General features: G+C 41.5%; 1 pseudogene across 1 annotated transcript; it reads right to left on the reverse strand.

Moving 5' to 3' along the window:
- Positions 1-473: 473 nt before the first annotated feature.
- Positions 474-1947, reverse strand: LOC308337473 (queuine tRNA-ribosyltransferase accessory subunit 2-like; annotated as a pseudogene). Its single transcript has 2 exons — positions 1900-1947; positions 474-1435 (listed from the first exon to the last, which is right to left on the reverse strand). The product of its transcript is annotated as a queuine tRNA-ribosyltransferase accessory subunit 2-like (transcript).
- Between the last annotated feature and the right edge of the window lie 4065 nt (positions 1948-6012).

A 6012-nucleotide genomic window follows, 5' to 3' on the forward strand; every position in this document is an offset into this window, starting at 1 on the left:
GGATCTACACTATTTCCCAACTGTCAGACTCTGTCCAGGGAAAGGCTCTTACCTTCCTATTTGCTCCCAGAGATAACCTGCCCAGATTCTCAGTGTCCTGAGTCATTGCCAAGGTACAAGGTTCTTAGTATTTCTGATAATTTTCTTCTAAGAACTATCTCTACCCTTAATGTAAATGTAGCAATTTTGCTAGTATCTTCTATTAGCAAATTTTATCTATATCTATCTATAACTTTATATGTTTCCATATGTTGCTGTTAATAGAAATAACTTTATAATTTATAACATTCTCATACAGAAATATATACCCATTAAGAGTGTTTTTATAACATTCTTTTTTTCACATCACTCTTAAATGAAGGTGGAGTTATTACAAATGTTAAACACATAAAGAATGGAGTCTTCAATGAATAAAGATTGTCTCTCAAATCTCTAACACAAAAATTTTAAACTTTTAAAGAGATTTAAAACAGTTACTGAAAGCTGAAAGTCAGGGCACAAACCCATTCTGTCACTTGATAAGGGGGAAAAAACTCTTGAATAAGTCCACTCCCCTTTCAATGCACTTTAGCACCTCATCTGGCTGGCTGACTCCACAGATGAGCCTTGGTTTGTCCTCTAGCAGATTTGCAGTGACTGATGACAGCAAGTACAGTCTAGTTTCTAGGCTTTCTGGATTCCTTGGAAGACATCCAGAAGGAAACCACCTATTGGCTGTTCAGTTATATCTCGTGCTGACCTCAGCCTCTCCCCCATCACATCTCTACCTCCAATGACTCCAATGGTGGCACTTTTTTGAAGAACCTCTGACTCTTCCTGTAGCCATAGATGATTATCCAGGAATAGAAGCAATCAATCAATAGACTTTCTGGCTCTTTTAATGGGAGTGGTTCGCAAGACATCTCTCCATCTGAGAGACACTGGAATCAGTCTGGCTGAAGGGTCTGCTGAATTGTCATGAACTTAGAAGTAGGTATTTCCACTCATCATCCAATAGCCCACATAGACACATACTTGTTCCTTACATAACTGGTTGGGCAGGGGCTGACTGAATCATGCAGGGAACAGTATGGGAAAAATTCTGGCATGCCTATAAAGTTTCCACTTCCTTCCTTCTATTGTGCCAAGGATTCATGGTGTTCTGCCAATGAGACCCATATAAGCTGAGCCATAGCAGAAACCTCATGGATACTATGCAGTGTCTGATGGGTCAGGTGTGAGGCAGAGCTGGTCTTGGTGTGCAGAGGCAGGTTGGAATGTCCATGGTGTTGTACCCTGTTTTATCCAGGTTTTTTTTTTTAATTTTCCTAGTTGACAGCAATTAACTAACTATCTTGGTAAGACTCAGCTTCATTCTAAGAGATTCCTTTAGGTCCTGCACACCTCCCAACTTGTTTTGGTCTTGAGACCCCTCAAACTCCTCATAGGTATCTAACTAGGCTCACATCTCCATGGAATGTGGGGATCACACATTGGTCCTATGATTAGTTGTCCCAGAGCACACACCTTAAGTTGACCATATGATATATGTGTAGCTTGTCTCCCCAGAGCCCACGCAATTGCCTATTATGAGTCGAAAGTTTGCTCAGATGCTTTTGTCTGGTCATACAGATCCACAGTGGTCTTTTCAGGCCCATTAATAGTCTAACTACATAATAACTCTAGCCCCACCACTTGGGGAGATTCATTCACCATATGCTCACTTGGACAGAGCCCTGGCCAGATAACTGGAAGACTGGATTTCAGTTCTACTCAGCTGTGACACCTGGGCAAATCACTTAACCTCTCCATGCCTATTTCCTCCTGAACAAAGAAGGATAAGCATGGTGGGTAGGACTACATGAACTTCCAAGGTTCTATCCAGCTGTAATGTTAGAGGAACAAAAAGTTTTAGATTACAGTCATAGCCTCCTTTTGTCCTTGTTTACTGATCACTATTCGCCTCATGATAAATGCATTGGTGCCAGCAATCAGGCAACAGTAGAGGTATTTTTTTAAAGATTTTATTTATTTGACAGAGATCACAAGTAGGCAGAGAGACAGGCAGAGAAGGGGGGGGAGCAGACTCCCCGCTGAGCAGAGAGCCCGACACGGGGCTCGATCCCAGGACCCTGAGATCATGACCTGAGCCGAAGGCAGAGGCTTTAACCCACTGAGCCACCCAGGCGACCAACAGTAGAGATATTTGAGAACCTACAAAGAGGCGTGACCTGTGAACTTTGAAGTGGCTGGTCAATTGGCATCAGCAGATCCTGAGGCTAGAAAGAACTTCCTGTGTTTTCTCTGATTCTATGAGTTTTTCCTGCTCTCACCAAAGGAATGACATTCATATTGATGGTGTGACAGGTGATTTTTATTTTCTCTGGGCTGTTCTGTATTTGTCAGGTTTTCTGTAAGAATACATACACACATAGGTTTTGTAAAAACAGCCAACAGAACAAAAAAAAATGTCTTTGCTTTTGAAGGAGCATGGGATATATTTGTTTTAAATTCTTAGGTTATACTTTGTTATTTGTTCATTTCAGAGGGCATTACAGGATATTATTTTTAATTATTATGTGGTTACTATATTTTTATGTGTTAAGTATCTATATGTTTTTTTTTCTTTTCTTAATGGTTTAGGAATATCCATGACATTCCTATTATCTCTCCTTCATGAATGCTAAGGGTAATTATGAAAGAGTTTTTGCTCTCAAGGATCTGCTTGCTTTGAAATATATTGGATTAGACTTGTTCATATATTAATATTCCTGTTCAATGACAAATTGACTGCTGGAAGAGTATTAATATCCAAGAATCCATATAAAATTTATGAGTTTTATTTATGTTCAAAACACCAAATATTCTGCTCAGCATTGTACATTTTTCTGGGTATTTTTCTTATTAACACATTTGAGAAAATATTTTTTCCCTTAAGGTGAGTCTATTAAAGTCAATAGCCAATAAACACTTTTTTTAAAAAAAATTATTTATTTATCAGATAGAGGTCACAAGCAGGCAGAGAGGCAGGCAGAGAGAGAGAGGAAAGCAGGCTCCCTGCTGAGCAGAGAGCCCAATGCAGGGCTCCATCCCAGGACTGTGGGATCATGACCTGAGCTGAAGGCAGAGGCTTTAACCCCCTGAGCCACCCAGGCACCCTGTCAATAAACACTTTTAATTAAAAAATTAAAAAAATCAGTTGTTTTTAATTGGGGAGGGAGGGGCACGATGGTGGAGAAATAGGAGACCCTGTTTCAACCAGTCCCCTAAAGTGAGCTAATTATCTACCAGAACACTGAACACCCATGAAATCAGCCTGAGATGTACGATTATACACTTCTGGATCTCTAGTGGGGAAGAAGACACCAGTGGAGAGGTAAAGTGGAGTGGGAACATTCCAACTGATACTGGAGGATAAACAGAAGGGGGAGGAAGCCACTAGAAATGACCCATTGGAAAGTAATATCCCAATACAAAAGTGCCCTGTGATTGGGGATCAGCATTAATTTGGAGTCTGGTTAAAAACACTCAAAAAAACCAAAAGATCTTAAGGGGCAACTGGTGGAATTGGGCGGTCATGGGCATGGGCCTAAGCCCATGGAGCCAAGACGGCCACCACCAGTGACCACCCATGCCAGAGCCCCTGGGATTGCGTAGCTGGCACCACCACTGGGCTGGGGGCATTCCCACCCCAGAATGAGGGAGTCTGGTGATGGTGCCAGCCTGTGTTCTCTAGAGCTACAGCCTTTTGTGCTCTGTGTGCACTGCATGACCAGGGTCTGAACCACTCTCCCTACCTGCGCCTGAGAGAGCTCTGTGTGGATGCTAGCTGGTGGTCATTAGGACTAGCCGAGGGTCTGGATGCTCCCAGCCCAGGCGTGAAGGAACTCAGCATGAAATCTCTGGTCGGGATCTCTCAGGGGACAGGGACCCGCACAACCCTGAGGTCTGGACTCCAGAGAGCAGTCCCGGCAAAGGAAGCCACAGAAACGGGCTCCCTGGACCAATATACCTCACAGCTTGAGTGACATGGGGGTGCAGAGACAAGTGGGCATTTTGGGCAACCCCCGAGAAGGTGGGTGGGGATGAGCATTGCCTTTGGGAGGTTGCATGCTTCAGCAGAGTTTGCAGAGGGGGAGTCTGTCTGTTCTGGACCACCCAGAGGGGAGCAGACTGAGGCTTCTCTCTGAGACAGAAGTCTGGGTGCAGTTTGCTTTCCACTAAACCTCTGAAAAGCCACAAAAATCACAAAATAAAACCCCTCCAGAAAATAAAAGCCTGAAAAACCAGTTTCCACAGAGACCGGCCCCTTGATGGGGAGCAGAAGGATTCAACCTAAGGAAGACTTCCGGAAAAACAATGTGGCAGGCTTTTCCCCCAGAAAGCCAGCCAAAAGTACAATAGGACAACCACCACAGGGTCCCCTTAAAACTGTAAAACCCCAATATCAGGGGAAAGCAATACATTAAGCTCCCAGTATTGCCCTAAAACCTGTATATTTCATAGATAGAACTTTTATTTTTAGTTCATTCTCACTATTCTTATTCTTTTTTAATTTTTTTAACCTACTTACCATTACAACTAGAGGTTTAATACAACACACCATAATATCCTTTTAACTTGAACTTTTTTCACACATATACCCGTGTTTTTCTTTTTCTTTTCTATTTTTTTAATATACATATAGATATAAGCTTCAAGGTAATCCTCTTTCCCTAATCAATACTACCCCTATATATAAGCAAGTTTTAATCTCCCTTTATCTCTGGAAAGTTGAGTGCTTTAACAAAGATATCAAGATACACCCAGGAAGAATCAAAATAAACTTCCTTTCTCATATCCAGGATTTATAACCACCCTCCCATCTTTTTCTTCTGTCAGTGTTCCTGTGAATTTGATTTTGTTCTGGTATTATATAAATCTTATCCTTGGGGTTCATTTTGCCGGGGTTCTTTTTTGTTTCTTGCCATTTACTTTGTCAGTATTTATGTTTGTATGCCTTATAAATATTACCTTTGCGGCAATTCTGACTGGGTCATCTCTTTTTTTTCTCTCTCTCTTTTTTCTTTTTTTTTTCATTCTTTTTAGGAGTGACTTCTGACTTCTCAGAAGTGTTCCAGGGTGCACCTTGCCTGGATCATGGTTGACATATTCATCTATACATCCCCTCAACCACCTATCAACAAAATGATTAGGAGGAGGAATACCCAACAGAGGAAAAATTCAGAGACTGTGCCCTTTCCACCAGAACTATTGGATATGGACATAAACAGTATGTCAGAAAGGGAATTCAGGGTAACAATTATCCAGGCAATGGCTAGATTGGAGAAAAACATTAGTGAACAACATAGAATCCCTAAGGGCAGAAGTGAAAGCCACACAGGAAGAAGTTAAAAATGCTATCAATGAGATACAATCTAATCTAAATACTCTAACAGCTAGGGTAACTGAGGCAGAATACAGAATTAGTTATCTAGAGGACAAACTGATAGAGAAAAAGGATCAGTAGGAGGTATGGAAGAAACAGCTTAGAAACCATGAAAACAGAATTAGGGAAATAAATGATGACATGAAACATTCCAATGTCAGAATTATTGGGACCCCTGAGGGGGTGGAGGCAGAGAGAAGACTAGAAGATATAGTTGAATAAATTCTATATGAAAATTTCCCCCTCTGGGGAATGGAACAAGTATGTGTGTCCTAGAGGCAGAAAGATCATCCCCCATTATCAAAAAATCTATAAATATCTCAAGACACTTGATTGTGAGACTGACAAATCATAATTTTAGAGAAGAGCTCCTGAGGGCCACTAGCGGGAAGAGATTCCTTATGTACAGAGGAAGATCCCTCAGAATAACATCAGACCTGTCCACAGAAACCTGGCAAGCCAGAAAGGGCTGGCAAGACATATTCAGGGCACTAATTGAGAAGAACATGGAGCCAAGGATACTTTAATCAGCAAGTTTGACATTCAAAATGGATGGAGATATAAAGAGTTTCCAACACAGCAAGGTTTAAAAGAGTATGTGACCA

Source organism: Martes martes (genome assembly GCF_963455335.1).
Source record: "Martes martes genome assembly, chromosome: X".
Classification (NCBI taxonomy): Eukaryota; Metazoa; Chordata; class Mammalia; order Carnivora; family Mustelidae; genus Martes; species Martes martes.